The following is a 19475-nucleotide window of genomic DNA, read 5'->3' on the forward strand; positions in this document are numbered from 1 at the left end:
ATGAATGGGCTGGAATACTATAATGATAACATAACATATGTAATTAATTCCATAAGTTATGTAATTTCACCACCAGACAATGAGATAACCCAATTTTTGGTGACCTGTAGCAGAAAGGATAAGTGTTCCATGCAATGAATTCAGGGCAGAATGGAAAACAGTGCCTTTTTACATCCCTGCAGAAACCCCGTCATTACTGAAGCACTGACTGTGAATCATGTCCTTTACTAATAAATGTGTATCAGACTAGACCCCCTTTAGGATGCACACCTTGACGTGGTGAGGGGGATTGAGAGTGTTGAAGAAGCTGAGAGTAACGCCATCAGGAGTCTAGACCAAGAGGCTAGACTCCTAACAAGGGCACCCATGGCGAAATGGTCAAAGCTGAGACACCAGACTAAGATGCATCCAAACTCAGAGGAAGGCAATGGTAAACCACCTCTGAATACCTCTTACCATGAAAACCCTATGAACAGAGTATCCAAAATGCAACACAAGATAGTGCTGGAAGATGAGACCCCCCAGGTCAGAAGGCACTCACCGAGCTACTGGGGAAGGACAAGTACGAGTAGCGCTGTGACTAATGACACAGCTGGGTCAAAGCCAAAAGGAAACCCAGAGGCTGATTCGCACAGATGCAAAAGGGGAGTCCGTAGTTGTACGACACACACAATAGGAACATGGAATGTGAGAAGCATGAACCAGGGAAAGTTAGAAATTGTCAAGCAAGAAATGGAGCGTATCAACATTACAATACTTGGCGTGAGTAAATTAAAATGGACAGGAATAGAACATCTTCAATCAGGCAACTACAAAATATTTTATGCAGGAAATGAGAAATCAAGAAGAAATGGGGTTGCTTTAATAGTGAGAAATGATGTAGCAAAAGCAATTAGGAGCTACAACGCAAGGTCTGAGTGAGTGATATCAATGAGATTAAACGGGAAACCTATTAACATAGCTATCCAAGACTTTCAGAGCTTGGAAAAGTTACTTTTTTGAACTACAACTCCCATCAGCCCAATCCAGTGGCCATGCTGGCTGGGGCTGATGGGAGTTGTAGTTCAAAAAAGTAACTTTTCCAAGCTCTGATCTAAGTCTACGCTCCAACATCAAATGCAGAAGAAGAAGGATTGCAGAGATTTAATGCAGAAGTACAGGAGGAAATTGATCACACACCAAAACAAGATATGTTGATAATCATGGGGGACTGGAATGCAAAAGTAGGGAACAGAGAAGAACTAGGAATTGTGGGGAAATGGGGCCTAGGAGACAAAAATGAAGCAGGAGAAAGACTTATTGAATTCTGTGAAGCCAATGATTTGTATCTTGCCAACACATTTTTTGAGCAACCGAAAAGACGACTGTACACATGGACATCACCAGATGGTCAATATAGGAATCAAATCAATTATATAATTGGAAACAGAAGATGGAGAAGTTCCATACTTTCTGCGAAAACAAGACCAGGAGCAGACTGCGGTATAGATCATGAACTGATCGTATCGAAAATCAGAGTAAAGCTGAAGAACAACATAGCAATCATAATGCCAAAATACAATTTAAATAACATCCCAGAATAATATAAAGATCAAATAAGGAACAGATTTGAGGCTTTAAACTTAGTTGACAGAGAACCAGAAGAACTATGGACTGAAGTCAGAGACATTATCAGGGACGAATGCAAAAAGACAATACTTCTAGTTAAAAAGAGAGAAAGACCTCAATGGATGACTGAAGAAACTCTTCAAATGGTTAAAGAGAGAAGGAAAGCAAAAACAAAAGGAGATAGAAACACAGTCAGAACCCTAAATGCAACTATACAACGACTAGTAAGTAGGGACAAACAAAACTATTACAATAGTTATTGTATAGAAATAGAAAAGGACAACAAAATGGGAAGAACAAGAGCCCTATTCCAAAAGATAAGAGAAATGGGAGGGAAATTTAAACCACGAATAGGGATGTTGAATAATCAACAGGGGAGAACACTGACTGACCGAGATGAAATAAAAGGAAGATGGAAGCAATACACCGAAGAACTCTGTAAAAGAGATGCCAGGATGACAGATTCATTCATGGAGGAACTGTATGATGAAGAACCAGAAAATTTAGAATGCGAGGTGAAAGCTGCTCTTAAAATACTTGGAAGATAGAAATCACCAGGAACAGATGACATACCAATAGAGTTGCTACAAGCAACTGAGACTGAGCCTGTCCCAATTTTGACAAAAATCTGTCAATAAATATGGAAACTAAACAATGGTTCACAGACTGGAAGCATTCAGTATATATCTAAATTCCAAAGAAAGGGGATCCCATGGAATGCAGTAATTATCGAACTATTGACTTAATATCCCATGCAAGTAATCTCAAGATTCCACAACAAAGACTCTTACCATATATGGAACGAGAAATGTCAGGTGACCAAGCTGGATTTAGAAAGGGAAAAGGTACCAAAGATCACATTGCAAACAAATGTTGTATAATGGAATCGACCAAGGAATTTCAGAAGAAAATCACCATGTGCTTTATAGATTACAGCAAAGCCTTTGATTGTGCAGATCATGAAAAACTGTGGAATGCTTTAAAACACATGCGGGTGCAACAGCATCCGATTGTCCTGATGCACAGCCTATACCAGCCTTTCCCAACTAGTGGGCCACCAGATGTTGGACCACAACTCCCATCAGCCTCAGCCAGCATTGCCAATGGTCAGGAAAGATGGGAATTGTGGTCCAACATCTGGTGGCCCACTAGTTGGGAAAGGCTGGCCTATACTCTGGACAAGAGACTACTATAAGGACAGAATATGGAGAAACCGATTGGTTCCCAGTTGGGAAGGGTGTGACAAACTTCAAGAAGAGAGGCAAACTGATGCAATGGTATTTGTGTGTATGTAAATGTAACTTCAATTCCATTTGCCCTGCAATACACAGCAAGAGGACATTTTTCACCCAGTCCTATGAAATTTAGCATGTTTTCCTGTGAGATATGATGCAATTCTAGCTATTGCACCTGGCTGCTATTCCTCTCAGTCTGCACTCAGAAGGCAGACTTGCTAGTGCGGCTGTTTCATCAGGAGGCAGATGAGTTGCTGGCGCTGTACTCAGTACTGGTGGCTCTGATGTGGAGACAGCTCAAAGAAGGAGAAAGTGAAATTGCGGCTGAAGTGGAGGTTGGTGATGCTGTGCACGGGGGGCAACTTCATCCCCTGCCACTTGCTCCTGAAGAGCCTGGGTGAGCCTCTGCCCTGCGCCTTCTGCTTCGCCATGCCTTGAGACAGGAGTGTATTTTATCACCCTATTTGTTTAATCTATATGCAGAACATATCATACAGAAAGCTGGTTTGGACCAAGATGAAGGAGGTGTGAAAATTGCAGGGAGAAATGTCAATAATTTAAGATGTGCAGATGATACCATACTACTAGCAGAAACCAGTAATGATTTGAAAAGAATGCTGATGAAAGTTAAAGAGGAAAGCACAAAAGCAGGACTACAGCTGAACATCAAAAAGACTAAAGTAATGACAACAGAAGATTTATGTAACTTTACAGTTGACAATAAGGACATTGAACTTGTCAAGGATTATCAATACCTTGGCACAGTCATTAACCAAAATGGAGACAATAGTCAAGAAATCAGAAGAAGGCTAGGACTTGGGAGGGCAGTTATGAGAGAACTAGAAAAGGTCCTCAAATGCAAAGATGTATCACTGAACACTATATTCAGGATCATTCAGACCATGGTATTCCTGATCTCTATGTATGGATGTGAAAGTTGGACAGTGAAAAAAGCAGATAAGAGAAAAACCAACTCATTTGAAATGTGGTGTTGGAGAAGAGCTTTGCGCATACCATGGACTGCGAAAAAGACAAACAATTGGGTGTCAGAACAAATTAAACCATAACTATCATTAGAAGCTAAAATGATGAAACAGGTTATCATACTTTGGACACATAATGAGAAGACATGATTCACTAGAAAATACCATAATGCTGGGGGAAAAGGAAGAGAGTAGAAAAAGAGGAAGGCCAAACAAGAAATGGATTGATTCCATAAAGGAAGCCACAGACCTGAACTTACAAGATCTGAACAGGGTGTTTCATGATAGATGCTATTGGAGGTTGCTGATTCATAGGCTCGCCATAAGTCATAATCGACTTGAAGACACATAACAACAATAAGGCTGATTACCAGAGTTCCTCTTCCAGGAGGAGGGAGCCTGGGAAGGCCTGGGCAAGGCTGCACTTTCTGGAAAGCAGACATCCATGGTGGCCAGTGCTTTCGTCATTTTCATTTTTCAGAGACGGGCACCTGGGCAGCCTGCCAGGGAAGGCCAGGTGAGGGAGATCAGGGCCTTCTTGGCAGTAGGGTCAGATCTGACATTTTTTACCTGGTCCTCTCTCAGCAGAGTTGATGTTCTGTATGCCCTCAGGTTGTCCTGGACGTGGAGGAGACCAGCATCTCTACCAAAGGGACCAAAAGCGGAGCCTTTGTGATGTACAACTGTGCTCGGCTGGCCACCCTCTTTGAAATGTATCAGCGGGCAGTAGAGCAAGGTGAGAGCTTCTCTCTGCATGCAGGCCCTGACTGTGTGCATTGATTGAAGACTGAGCTGTACCTGAATGAGACTCCTGGCTTTGCCCAGGTACACTGGAGTAGCTTTTAGGTTGTCTCATCCAGGAAACAAATAACGTGCTTCTTTGCAGGGCGCTTGCATTTCATGTTGGTGGGGAAGATTTCTGTGGGTCCTAGCCTAGTCCGTCTTGGGACTGGGAGCATCCGAGTCTTATGCCTCTTAGGCCAACCTGTCCCAAATCATCTGGGGAGTGAAGGCCTTTTTTCTTGACCTTGACTAAGACGTTTGTGGAAGATGGTTTGATGTTGTGAATCTCCTTGGCTGTGGTTAACAGCATGCAGAAAGGCATCTGATATTTTGCCATATGCCGAATACTGATACTCTCGCCTTTCATATATGTACCCTGCATGACAATGAAGGCAGGTTTTGAAACATGCATGCAGCATCTCCAAAGACTCAGAAACAAGAAGGGGTGAGTGATAGTTCCAGTAGCTGAGGGACTGCATGCCTGCACCCTGTATGTCCTTCTCTGTGGCCCCCAGCTCCTTTTTCCTGTTACGCATACTGTGTATTGCTCCTCTCCAAAAACATCATGTAGCCCTATTTCTGCCTTTAGAACTCCTTATACTGCAGTTCCTCCCCTTTTTAGCTGCAGTTGTGATAGATCACAAAAACTGAGTAAAACTTAGGAATGTTGGTTTAATTTGCATGATTCACTGTAAGTGCCGGATGTGGAGACTTGGTGCAGCTCCCCTAGTGCAGCTAGGTCTGTGTTTGAGAGGGAGAGTGATGGGTCATTTGCTTCCAACTCTGAACAGTTACCCAGTGCTCCTATGGTAACATACCTCTGCTTTCCAATCCCAGGTCTATACCCAGCCTTTCCCCTTCCTTCAGAGCTGAACTACTCCTCTCTCGGGGAAGAGGTGAGCAAAGCAGTGCCAAGATGCAGGCCTGGAGGGCTACTCCTCTAGGGTCAGCTGGATGTGCTGGAAATGCACACAGCATCGGGCAAGTTGAGCCAAGTGATGGCATCCAGTAGAAGATATGGCCTGCCTTCAAGCCGATGCGACTTATGGCGACCCTACGAAGAGGGTTTTCATGGTAGTGGTATTCAGAGGTGGTTTACCATTGCCTTCCTCTGAAGCTGAGAGGCAGTGACTGGCCCAAGATCAGCCAGTGAGCTTCATGGCTGTGTGGGGGATTCGATCCCTGGTCTCCCAGGTTGTAGTCCAACACCTTAACCACTATACCACACTGCCTCTCAGTAGAAGGCATAGAAGGGACTAAAAGGTTATCTTGTCCCAACTCTCTAATGCAAGGCAGGCCTCGGATATTTGCCTTGCACAGATCGATCCATACCACCATGTACCACACAGAGAGCCTCTGCACCGCAGCCAGGCGCTTCCAGAGCGGCTTGTGCTTGTTGTATCAGAAATCTCTTTACTTCGCCCCCTTCTTGCTGTTTAATGGGTTGGGAAATGAGAATTGGTCTGCTGTAGCTTTTCTCAACCTGGTGCCCACCAGATGTTTTGGACTACTCCATCAGCCCCAGCCTTCTCAACCAATGGTCAAGGATAGTGGGAGTTGTAATCAAAAACATTTGGAAAGCACCTGGTTGGGGAAGGCTGGTCTATTGGAACTTACACAAGGTTCTGTTTCTTCTTCAGGGTGAATGGCTTTTGTTGTTCAATGGTATCCTGCCTTTCCAAGAGGTCCTGAGTCAAGTGATGCAGGTCCCCATCTCCAGCAGTGGGCTCAGAATTGCAGCCAGCACTGAGGCGGTGAGCTGCATTCTCAGACATTTCAATAGTGGGGCTGTTGTGCTGCTTTTCCCTCCCCTTTATATGTTTGGCTTCCTCCTATGTGTGAGGCCTCTGTGCCCGGCCCTGAGGCCCAGCTATCTCCTTTGAAGAATCCACTCTTGGGAATTGAAGGTGGTGTGCAACTAAACAGTTGTGCTAGTGCACAGATTAGCGCTAGAACAACAGGATTCCCTCCTCTCCTCCCCCCGTATCATCCTCAAATCTGCTCTGAAGGGTTGGGGGAACCTCTAGAAGAGATTTACGGGGCATACAGAGGAAGGAAAGAGGGGAAGTGTTCCGTTGTGCAAGGAGAAATCATTTGGAAAGCACCTGGTTTCGGAAGGCTGGTCTATTGAAACTATAGCTACGTTCTTAAACCGCAAGGTTTTTTGCCTATTAGTGAATATATATTAGACTTGACCTGAAGGTAGCAATCACTGGTTTACCCATGGAAAGGTTTGCCAATAACGGTTGCCTAATGGATTAAGAAGCTCTCTTGAACTCTGAGATGTGTTAGGGCAGGACTAGAGCTTACTTAGTGATATGGTCTTTCTGCTTCTCCCAGGGTGATAGTGAAATACCTGTGGTTATATTGGTACACTAAACACATGTTTCCCAGGGAAATGTCCTCCAATCAGTGAGTGTGCAGTATATTTGCAGAGCAGAATCAGTAGGCAGTGGATGCTTAACCCTTTTCACATCTGTCGATTTCCCCTGTAAATCTCCCTTCTGAGCTGTATTTTCTTCCCGTCTTGGAGATTGGCTGAGGGGAAAACAATTAACAACACAAAAGGGCTCGCATATTAAGGACCCTTTCCCTGCTTGCCAGTTCTCCCCTGCCACTGGCCCCTCTAGCCTCCCCATATTAGCATTAAGAGACAAAAACAGGACTGAAACTAGGGCCATGCGAGTCCATCAACTGCAGTTTCTCTCAGTTCTCATTTTTCCATTCTTAAGCTCAGCATCAGTTTGCATTAAATAAATATATAAAAAAAGCTCTCGTGAGAATTCATCAGCATTTTAGTGTGGATTTCTCCTAAAATGCACACTTTTTGCCAAATATTTATACAGATTTTTGCAAGCAATTCCCCCTAATACAATACATCTTTGTACCTTATTTTCATGAATATATGCATTTTTATGCACACGTTCCCCTAGTGTGTGTGTGTGTGTGTATATATATATATATATATATATATATATATATTTGTACACATTTTTTGGTTGGAGAACTGTAGCGCAAAATTCAGAGGAGTAAATTTCAAAGGATGGCTGCATTTCAGTTCATGTATTGTTTTGGGAAGTGCTAATTAGGTAGATTCACCTTTGAATGCAAATTGAACCAAATTTCTCCCTAATTCCTAGTTGACACCCACATTTGTTTTTCTATTGTGTAGTTCTGCCTTCTAACTCTGGGAGCCAGAAATTGCGTGCAAGGGGAAAAAATAGAGGGAAGCAGAGTTGGAGAAAGCAATCCTAACTTCGATTAGATGCATTATTGCTACATCAGCACTGTCATCTTAAGTCAGTTAGGGTTGCTTTTGTGAGAAAATCTACTAATAAATATAAATAATAATAATTATCATTCACAATGACAGTCATTGTGTCTTATGCATTCTCAGCCCAGCGGAGAAGGGAAAAACACACTCAACCAGAAAATCCCTAAACAGCATAAAGACAGTAGACATGCTCACAGTGTCCCTGTAAACACTGCCAGTTCCCATCAATCGGGGACTGAGATGACACCCACATGTTGCCCACATATGAAGGGAGAAAGCCAATTCATTTGGATGAATGGGGACATGCTCCCAGCACATATTCCTGGATCACAACAAAGTACAGAAGAACCTCTCATTTTCCCTATCTTTCTTCTAATATAATATATATTATAATAATTTCTCCTAATATTTTGTATGCAATTTTAACTGATATACACCTTTCTGTAAGCAGTTTTCCTGAAGCATTTTTGTATGTTATTTTTATGAACACATTCATTTTTATGCCCACTTTCTGCTACTATATGCATTTTTGTACAGGTTGGTTGGTTGGAGAACTGCATTGCAAAATTCAGGGAATTGCAAATTTTGAAGGATAATTGCGTTTTAGTTTGTCTATTGGTTTGAGAAGTGCAAATGAGGTAGTTTCTCATTAAAATGCAAAAAGAAAAAAATCACATGTCTTCCTCATCCCTAATCACAACATACCCAACAAGGAAGATGTGGCCACTGCAACCCCCAGTCCATCAGCCCCAGTAGCGCAGAGAGCAACACCCCTGTTATTGCCCATCTGAAGGCATTCCTGCAGACAGGAGTTCAAATTCCCTTATGCTGCTCACAGTCACCAGTTTAGAGCACAACACAGAAAGGGAAAGGAAGAGAGCCCACCCAAAATACCACCCTCATAGCTCCCTTAGAAGGAAGACTGGAGAGAGCACACACAGCCATTGAGAGATAAGGGCCGAAGACCTTCCTAGGAACAGAAAGACTGTTTTGCCAATCACCCTATAATTATTCAAGTAATCCTGAAAAAACAGCCTGTGTAGTAACATGATCCTTGGTCCATCCCTTGGACTTTCCTTTGCTCTGCTTTTCAATTTCAGTTTCAGTATCAGTTGTGTTCTCTACCCAGCTAACATTAAAAAAAAATGTTTGTTTGCCTGCAGTAAGAAGTAAGGGTTTGTTTATTCTGCAGTTATTATGAAGAGTAGAGCAGGATTGGGTGCTTATTGCTAAAGGCTGCAATACAGAGATAAAAGTATCTGAAAAAATATCTATCCTAAATTACCTTTTACTCTTTTATGGTGCAATCCATCTTACCTTTCCACCGGGCTGGGGAGAGTTGGAGGCTGTGGACCCCCAGCAGCTCTGGCAGACTCCCAGCGCTGCCGGCCTCTGCTGGCAGCAGCCCTTTGCCATGGGGGGTGACTTCGGCAAGATCCTCCTTATGTTCAGAGCCCTCCCCTAGGCCAGGAAACTCCACTGGCCAAAAGGCCGGGGCCGTAAAACCATTACCATGGAGTGTTTATTCCCCAGGAGGCCTGTTCATGGGAGCCAGCACTTCCTGGCCGCTCATGCGTGTGGCTCCTTTCAGTGCCAGGTAAAGATTTGCCTTTTCCCCCAGGCATTTGATAGACTGAGATGATGTTTTGATACTAGTATGCTGCCAAAGCTTCACGTGTCTGTATGAGAGTTGTTTCTGTTTTATTGCTTTGTTTCTGTGGTATATTTATTTTTGGTTTTAACAATGTTGTAAGTTGCTTGGAGACCATCGGGTAACAAGTGATTAACAACAACAACAACAACAACCTACTATTACTATTACTACTACTATTACTACTACTATTACTATTATTATTACTACTAGTATTATTATTACTATTACTACTACTATTACTACTACTATTATTATTACACTCACATCTCTCTCCATCCTCCATCCAGGAAACCAAGGCTGCACTCAGACAGCAGTTTAGTCCATTTCCCAGTGTTTCCTTACCTGATAATTTCTGCATTTTCTGTTATCTTTCACACAAAATAAAAGCCACTCCTGGAAACCTAGGGGAATATAGTGGAAGTTTGGCATTCATTTCCATGTTAATTGCTTCCAGAAAAAAATCCAGTTGCAACCCCATTAACCCAGAAAATCATGGGAGTAAAGTGATGAAATTTGGGGAGATATACCGGCATACAGTTCTTTCCTACCGTTTTCATGGGAGAATCATGGAGGAACAGAAATACACATGTGTGGAAAGCGTGATGTTCATTGTTGTGTCATACCACATCCACTGCTGTGAATGCAATTTTGCATGACATGGCCATATATCAGTCAAAAAGCCACAGTTTCATAATGCAACAGGTACTGTGGTGCGAAAGGAATGTTAGAGATTGGGACAGAAGCGCTACCATTATAATCAGTAAAACTAACGCTACAAATCCCGTGTTGCATGCAGACCAAAAGGCATTAAGACAATTCAAGGACACATTCCAGCCAGGCAAAAGCACTTGAGGAGGGCATGGAGCAGAGCTGTTGAGGGGTGTGACCTAGTAATGGGGAGTGGCCTGTAGAGACTACCAAGATCCAAATAGGGAGAACTGGAGGGCTGCATTCAGCCTCCAGTCCTGAGGTTCTTCACCCCTAGCTTAAAGGACTCTGGAAGGATGAGTGAAATTAGGGCCTCAGTAATGATTTTGTTTTTATTGAATATATTTTTTTCTAACCCACCATTTGAAGTCCTGAATTGGCCGGCTAGTGGAGAAATCCAGAGGAGTGGGCACACAAGCTACATTTGTCTATGAAATAAGATAATTCTTTTTCAAGGAAAAGCTGTTCCAACCACAAGAGAAAAGAGAGGTGAGAAATTACCAATGAGCTAGAAGACATTCATTGTTTTTCTTTGTTAGCAGTACAATAGCAGCAAACATGCACATACTTTTAGAACATATCTCATAGCAAACTGATGCTGATGGTACTCTAGGGCATGTGGGGATATCCTAAAGAATTGGATGGTACTTCCTCTAACACAAGGGGTGGGGAAACCTGTGGCCATCCACCAATGCTGCTGGACTCCAACTCTCATCAGCCCCTGTCAGTATCACCAGTTGTCCGAGATTATGGGAACTGTAGTGCAGCAATATCTGGACGGCCATAGGTCCCTCACTCATGCTCTAGCAGAACCACTTTTGCCTAGGCTCACAGGAAAATATTGCTCTCAGGACTGTGGCTATAGCTCTTCCTGTAGTGCTCCTTGAAGGGGGAGCAATAATCATGATTTACATGAGTGGTAGGTGTTTCCAGAAAATAGTCACCTTGATTTTCTCTATGATGTGAGAATATGTATTCATTTATTTTCTTGCATTTTTTTTTACTTTCTTCCTTCATAGAACCCAAAGCGGTATACATGCGGTTTCAAGGTGGTCATCCATCTAGACACTGACCAGACCTGAACCTGCTTAGCTTCAACAAGGTGGCAGTCTCATGTGCCTTCAGTCCATACCCTGGGACCGTATAGCTGGTGGAAGCAAACAAGACAAGAACAAAGCTGGCTTCAGGGATGTATCCGTCACAGATTGTAATGATTTGGTTACGGAATTTCTGGTGGTTTCAGTGTGGCAATGAGAGGGACCTTAATATGAACCAGCCTCTGAAATACTTCTTTTGTATCCAAAGAACTCCAGATGTTGGAGGAGGGAATTTTCTTAACACCTCCACATACCTGAAAAAATTGTTTACAACTTTGCAAGCTTCTCCTACCAGCTTCAAGATGCAGGTGCCTACACCTGTGACAGCAGTAAAAAAGTGAGAGTGGAGACAACTTCACAATGTCCCATCCCAGGTAAGATTCAATATATGTCAGAAATAAGAGTGAGATTGCTGCTTATGTGTTTCTTGGCTATGTCAGTGGGAAGAAGCAGGTGGAACTACATGCTGAGATGATGTAAACCATCTGTATTATACACAGTGTTTTGTACCCACAGTGTAGAACTCAACTGTTGGCACTGTGCTGAGCTCAGTATAGCATATAAGAGGAATGTTTGTTGTTCATTGTTTTGGAAGTTGCTATAATTCATCTTATGATGATTTATGCAAGATGTTTTGGCTAAGGGACAATTTAGTGTGTGATGGTGGGCTGGGGAAATAGATTCTTATGGGGTAACGTAACCTGTTGGGATAGTGTTGATTACTGGAATGCATAATATGTTGTGAAAATGTTGTGTGGACAGGTTTGCAGCCCTGGGCTCTTCCGAGAGGAAGGGCAGGATGATGATGATATGCTGTTTCAAAGGAAGCTTCTGACTGGCTGTAATCCCTTCATTCCTCTGTTTGTCAATATGATTTAACTCTGATCGCATAGAACGTTTTATTGAGAGGGGAACGGAGAGATCACATAGAAGTGGAGTCAGAAGGTAAATCTGATTATGAATGTTATGCCCTGTGTTCTGAATAAGACTGAGTTTAAAGTTTTGAACAAGCCATTTATTTGTGTCAAAAGCTAAATATGACCTCTTTCAGTTTAGAGTTAGTCTGCTTTTATTAGGACATTAAGACTTAGGATTGCATCCAGTTGTGTCCCCTCAACGAAGGAAGGTTCTTGGATCCAGCAGGTGCTTCCGTCAGGTCAATGGAATGGAAAAGGAAGGCAATTTTTGCAAAGTCACACTCCCCCCACAGCCTCCATTGCCCAATCTTCTCTAGAGGCTTGGGGAACCCTTTGGAACAGCATGGGAGGTGGCACCGGGGGAAGGTAAATCAACAAAAATAGTCACATTTGCCTGACAGGCGATTTTGCTGAATCAAAGAGCCTTATGTCAGCACAGCAGAATATCATTGGATACAACCCTTCCATATTACAAATGGGACTTGCAATATATGTTGCACTGTGGTGAACTGCTTCTGTTCAAGTTTTCAGCCGCACAGTTATGCCCTTTCCAAGATACTCTGTTCCACCCTCACTCCACCATTTCTTGTTCTTTTTCTCAAACAGATACTTGTTCCTAGTCCTCATTGGGTTCCTTAACCTTAAGGTTATTTTCCTAAATATTTTTTTATACTTCTGCAAACATTGGGGTTCTTTCAAGCCTACTATTACCTCCCTCTTCTGCTTGGGTGGTGTGTTATTCTTTAAGTGCTTTTGTGGTAAAAAAAAATGAGGTGCCAGTATTCACACCTTGATAAAAGTGCTGTGGGTGCTAGTACAAAATGGTTGCCATGGGCAGCAAAAAAAGAGGTGCCGTACTCAGTACTGTTACTGTTACAAAAAGCCATTATTGTTGTTGTTGTTGTTGTTGCTACTACTACTACTACTACTACAACATAAGGATCTGTACTCAGAATGAACTCACTATCAGCAGATAGAACTTTATGGATAAACATTTGAGTAGTTTACCGGATATTTCTTAAAATGCATTATGACTAGTTTACTTAATGTCTCTTAACATGCTTTAACCCCTCAGTTTATATCTAATCCTCCTGGAACTTGCCCACATACAAGTCTTTGAGAGTCTAGCATTAAAAAGATTTAGAGCAAACAATAATCTGTGCTGGAGGAAAACAGAGTCACAAGCGTTTCATGGCTTGTTTCAAGATCTGGATATAGTAATTTAGACTGCAGATAAAAGAGGAGTAATGGTTATTGTAATTAAACAAGATATGAAAACAAAGTGTTTATGCAGCTAGCAAATTAGACACAGCCTGTTCCACAGAGTCTTTGACATCAGTTCATTGTCAGGAGGCATAACAATAGGTTATGCGCTACAGTCAAAATATGCCTCTCTGAGAAAAAAACCTGTTCCATAAATATCTTACCAGTGATTCATAAAGAGGGACAGTCTCTACCTGGAAGGCTCATAGCATCCGGCACCAGATCTGTTCTTGAACTCCTTTCCCAATATACATAGAGTTCCATTCCAAGCTTTTTATTCCAGCTTCGTGTTCTTATGCAAAAGGTTCTTCAGATAAAATGGATTATTTGGAATGGGTAAAGTTAACAAATGGCCCAATTCAGGCAATCATATAAACCAGGAGTAGCCAATATGGTGCCCTCCAGATATTTGTTGGACCACAACTCCCATCATACCTGGCCATTGGCTATACTGATGGGAGTTGTAGTCCAACATCATCCAGAGGCACCACTAACTGGCTAAAAGCCTGACAAAAACCATGGTTTATGGGATGGGGGGGAATGCAACAAACTTTGGACTAATGAATTCACCTTCTTATTTGTGTATGAAGGAAGAGAAGGGCAATTTCTCCTTTCACCTTAGGAACACAGTTACAACTCAGAGAACCATGATTTGTTCTAACTAAATTTAGTTAAAACAAACCAAGGACAAACTATCCTGATTTGTTAACTAATTTGGTTAGAATAATCACACTCTCTCAAGTTCAGACCTAATGTAGATCTATGATTTCCACTTAAAGTAAAAGCAAAAGTTTTCACTGTTCTGCACAAGTGGAGGAAGAACAAAGGGTACATGCAAGCCCAAGACTCATTCTCAATCAGACAATTGATGTATTTGTCTGTAATTTATGTAATTGTCTGAACTGGGCCAGTGTTAGTTACTTTAGATGTATGTTCACTATATAAATTTCTAACACTGAGAAACTTTGGGAGAAAAGGAGTCTCTGGAAAAGAGCAGATACTTTGCATATTCCTACATACCATTTAGCTAAATTGGCTGGAACAACTTTATGTCAACATTATTTTTCTTTTCATGACTTCTTTTTCTGGGATTCTGATGGGCTTCTCTGCAGTATCATAAGTAACGTAGGATCAATAGCACCCATTGCAGCCCTGGGCTCCCACTGGGAGTAAGGGCAGGATATAAATAAATAAATAACATTTCAAACTCACTTGTGCATAAGAAAAAGGACTATACTATCTTGCATTTGAATGCATAGCTGAAAACGTTTTTGGCCAACCATTACTAGAGGAAAATCTTTCCTTTTTATGGATTTTAAAGAAAATTTTATCTTTAGTGTTGACAATCCATACACAAAATATATTGTCAAGCTGTGGTGAAATGTAGATGTTATTATCGTACGTTCGGATAACGACATCAGTAGATTGCACTTTTGTCATTATTTCTTTAATCCAGTCTGAGATGTGCTAGAATGAGGTAACAATTGATTATTTGGATATTAGGATAAAGCTTTGCTGGGAAGCTAAGAACTGTGATGAACCCAAATCCTATGGATCAGTGCTATTGTTTGTCTTTTTAAAGTTTCCATCCGAGATGTATGAAAGAAAATACCCCTATGGTATAGTTCCTAAGAATATACTAATGTAGAAGGCTGTAAGTCAGAAGTCACAGAATTTAAGAAGTGGTAAGAAAGTCCCAGACTCAGTCCCCAGCATCTCCAAGTAGAGCTGGGAGAGGCTCCTGCCTGAAATCCTGGAGAGCTGCTGCCAGTCAGTGTAGACAATACTGAGCTAGATGGACCAGTGGTGTGACTCACTATAAGACAGATTCCTATGTTCCTAACTGGGACAAAAAAAAAAGATTTCAGAGACAGAGGTTATCACAAGAGCTTGACACAGATCTCTTGCAACTTTTTACAGGGATATTTTGAAGATAGATACAGACAGGGACGAATTAATCAGTTACAAGAATGTCTATGAAAGTATGCAGTTTGATGTTTAACAAATCAAATATGTCTATAAAGGAAAATATCTGCAGATACTGGTGTGTATTGTGCAACACATGTAGTCAAAATATTGTGGAGTTTTCCTTGGGGGGTGGGGCAGATTGCCTACAAAAGGATAAGGAATATCAAAGAGAAATACTCTCCTGAATAGTAAGAGTGAATCTGGAGTCTTACCAAGAGCTACATCACCCAGGATGGAAAGATGTCAATTTTTGTTATCTCAGTTTCTCAATTTTCCAGTCTTAAATTCAGTTCTCCATATTTCTGCAGCAATCTGAGAATCTTTTTTTTTTAATCCTCATGAAATTTTTCCAGCATTTTAGTCTGATTTTCTCCTAATAAACACATTTTTGTAGGGAATTTTTACTAATATACACATTTTTGCAAGCAATTTCTTGTCACATAATGCAATTTTATATGTTATTTTCACTCATATATTCATTTTTATGTACACTTTCCCCTTATACATGCATTTTTGTAAACATGGGTTGGTGAACTGCATTCCAAATTTGGATTAGTTGTGAATTTTGAAGGATGGCTGTGTTTCAGTTTTTATATTGTTTTGAAGTGCAGATTTGATAGATTTGGCTTGAAATGTGAACTGCATAGAATTTTTCGCCCATCCCTACTCAGAGCACATAATTCCTGTCAAGTTTACAGGGTAAACTGAACAAAAAATGTTATTTGAATACATATCTCTGCACTCAGAGAGTAATAAGTATCAATGTAGTACTTATGAATGATTTTATTATTGTTTTTAACAACATTTTATTGGTTTTTAATTCTGTCATGTTTAAGAATAAAAGAGCCAGGCGGAGTGGATGTGACACATACCTAACTGCTGTCTGAGCTGAATAGTCAGAGGCGTAGTTGTCTGGGGTCTCAGGGGGTCTTAGACCCCTTACTTTTTGGGGAGCAGGGTCCTAGCAGGATCCCTATGTCTCCAGCATCCTATGAGCCTATCAGCATGAAAGAGGAGTGTGTTAGCCACTAAGAAGAGTCTTCTGACATGCTTCCTTGTCCTTTCCTGATGAATGGAACCAATCAGAGTGAAAGACTCTTCTCAGTAGCTAACACTCTCCCCTTTCATGCTGATTGGCTCCTAGGGTTGTCTGTTGTGGGAGAAGGCATTATTTATTTATTTATTGCATTTGTATACCGCCCCATAGCCAAAGCTCTCTGGGCAGTTTACAACAATTAAAAACATTAAAAAACAAATATACAAATTTAAAAAGACATTTTTAAAAAGCAATTTAAAAACACATGCTAAAATACATGCTAAAATGCCTGGGGAAGAGAAAAGTCTTGACCTGGCGCCAAAAAGATAACAGTGTTGGTGCCAGGCGCACCTTGCCACAAAACTCATTCCATAATTTGGGGGCCACCACTGAGAAGACCCTCTCCCTTGTTGCCAGACTCCCAGCTTCCCTCCGAGTAGGCACCCGGAGGAGGGCCTTTGATGTTAAGAACATAAGAAGAGCCTGCTGGATCAGGCCAGTGGCCCATCTAGTCCAGCATCCTGTTCTCACAGTGGCCAACCAGGTGCCTAGGGGAAGCCCGCAAGCAGGACCCGAGCGCAAGAACACTCTCCCCTCCTGAGGCTTCCGGCAACTGGTTTTCAGAAGCATGCTGCCTCTGACTAGGGTGGCAGAGCACAGCCATCATGGCTAGTAGCCATTGATAGCCCTGTCCTCCATGAATTTGTCTAATCTTCTTTTAAAGCCATCCAAGCTGGTGGCCATTACTGCATCTTGAGCGTAGTGTACGGGTGGGTTTATGCCGGGAGAGGGGTTTCTTCAGGTATTGTGGTCCCAAGCCATGTAAGGCTTTATAGGTTAAAACCAGCACCTTGAATCAAGCTCAGAAACATACAGGCAGCCAATGCAAGCAGGCCAGAATTGGTTTTATATGTTCGAACCGTCTGGTCCCTGTTACCAATCTGGCTGCTGCATTTTGCACAAACTGCAGTTTCCAAACCGTCTTCAAAGGTAGCTTCACGTAGAGTGCACTGCAGTAATCTAGCTTGGAGGTTACCAGAGCATGGACAACTGAAGCATTAGCAGGGATCACTTTCCCAATCCCACAGCAAAAAAGGAAGCACGACTGTTACTATCATGAAGGGACCCTGCACTTCTGAATTTGGTACTATGCTCTTGAACAGTGTACATGAAAGCCTAAAGACAGGCAATTACTTTTTTGTAGTGAGCTATCCATTACAAGACAGCCCCTCTTGAGCCCCTAAATGTCAAATTTGCAAATGAGCTTTAACTCAACAATCTTCACGCTGCAGTTTTCCATTGAAACTTTTTTGCTGAAATATGGTACTCTTCTGTTATAAAAATTCAGGGAGATTGAAATGCTCTCCCGTTAATTCCTGGGTGTTCTTATCATTTTTAATGTCTGATTTGTGATCATTTAACATTTAGACTAAAATTAACATTTATTATACTTTGTCTAGCTCAGCCTTTTGCAGTCTGGTGCCCTCCAAATGTTGTTGGACTCACTCCATCATCCCTGACCACTGGCCATGCTGGCTGGAACTGATGGGAGGTGGAGTCCCAAACATTTGTAGGCAGTGGTGGCTGGTGCCCATTGGGACTGGTAGGAAGGAAGGCAGGGAGACCAACGGTGGGTGGAGCCAGAGCCAAAGACAGGCAGAGCCACCCGCTTATGGCAGCCAGAAGGTGGGGGCTGGCTGAAGGCAGGCTGAAGTTGGTGGGGCAGTGCCCTATTTGCCCTAATGGACCTGCCTTCAGGGTCTGGAGGGCAATGCATTGGCTACCCTGGTCTAGATGATGAGTTTGTCTATACAAAATGAGTAAGCTATAAGAAAATTCAATTTTATATAATATACAGTTCTAGGAATATACACTTGAAACTGGATTTCTGAGTTTCAAATAGTGTAAATTGCTTAAATCTTTGCAATCTTCCTTCAGCATTTCTATGTAGAGCCAGAGTACAAACCTCTTAGTTAAAGAAAAATGGCAAAAATGGGGAATATTCAAAGTTACTGAAAGTTGTAGGTCAACTTTCTTATATCCACCATGTTCTTATTGGGACGGTCTCCCCCCATCAATCTGATGGGTTTCCAGTATGCCCTTGGGGACTTTTCACAGCTGATATGGCAAACTTTCCTGCTGAAACTATGATCAGTTTCTGGAATAGGGAGCTGACCTTGATGACTGGCACAAACACAGCAAAAGAATATCTCCAGTAGCCTAGAATTAAGGCAGCTGCTCCTTTCTTTGAGGGGAGCTGTTAGAAAGGAAGTGTTTGGAACCATGTCTGGCGCACAAGTGGCAGAAGATTCAGGATGAGTCTGCTCAAGTATGGCTTAGAGCCCATTTGAAGGCATTTATCCATTGGGGTAGGGGAATGGAGAAGTCTAACATTTGTGCCAGGATTGCATCTTCACAGTGATGTCCAGAGGGTTTTTTTCAGGTAATTAACAGGATTGTACAGCCATCTATTGAATCCATAAAAACATTAGTGACCTCACTGTGACCTCTTTGCAAAGCATTTTGTGCATCAAGCTGTTTGCATCTTCCTTGCCTTAGATGTCATTTTTGGTTAGGAAGTCTCCTTGGCTCCTGCCAGTTGTGATGGCTTGGATGAACTTCATTTCATTTTGTTGCAGGATGCAGACACAAGCTCCTCGGAGAGGTCTTGGCTGAAATGGATCTAGATATTCTTTGTATAAGAAGAAAATCCAAAGTTTAAACAAGGATAGCTCTCTGAGAGCACAGCTTGCTGCAGCATAAATTTAGCCCTGTTCAGTTATACAAAATCCATATATAAACACATGGAGAAGGGGAGCATGAAAAACATCCTTGCTCCCATTTTTCATGCATTGATTGACACAGTGCATACGAAGCTAACCCATGTGCTGTATGGAGATAACACTCAAGAGTGATATCCATAAGAACAGTATCCCATGCGTATCTCAT

The 19475-nt window shown here is 42.0% G+C and overlaps 1 protein-coding gene across 1 annotated transcript in view; it reads left to right on the forward strand.

Moving 5' to 3' along the window:
- Positions 1-12246: 12246 nt before the first annotated feature.
- Positions 12247-19475, forward strand: part of LOC133382387 (monoacylglycerol lipase ABHD6-like) — a 46262-nt gene continuing 39033 nt past the window's right edge. The window contains exon 1 of the mRNA XM_061622082.1: positions 12247-12287. The gene's annotated coding sequence lies outside the window, so the exon portion shown is untranslated. The remainder of the gene's footprint in view (positions 12288-19475) is intronic.

This window comes from Rhineura floridana, chromosome 3 (assembly GCF_030035675.1).
Source record: "Rhineura floridana isolate rRhiFlo1 chromosome 3, rRhiFlo1.hap2, whole genome shotgun sequence".
NCBI classification, from domain to species: Eukaryota; Metazoa; Chordata; class Lepidosauria; order Squamata; family Rhineuridae; genus Rhineura; species Rhineura floridana.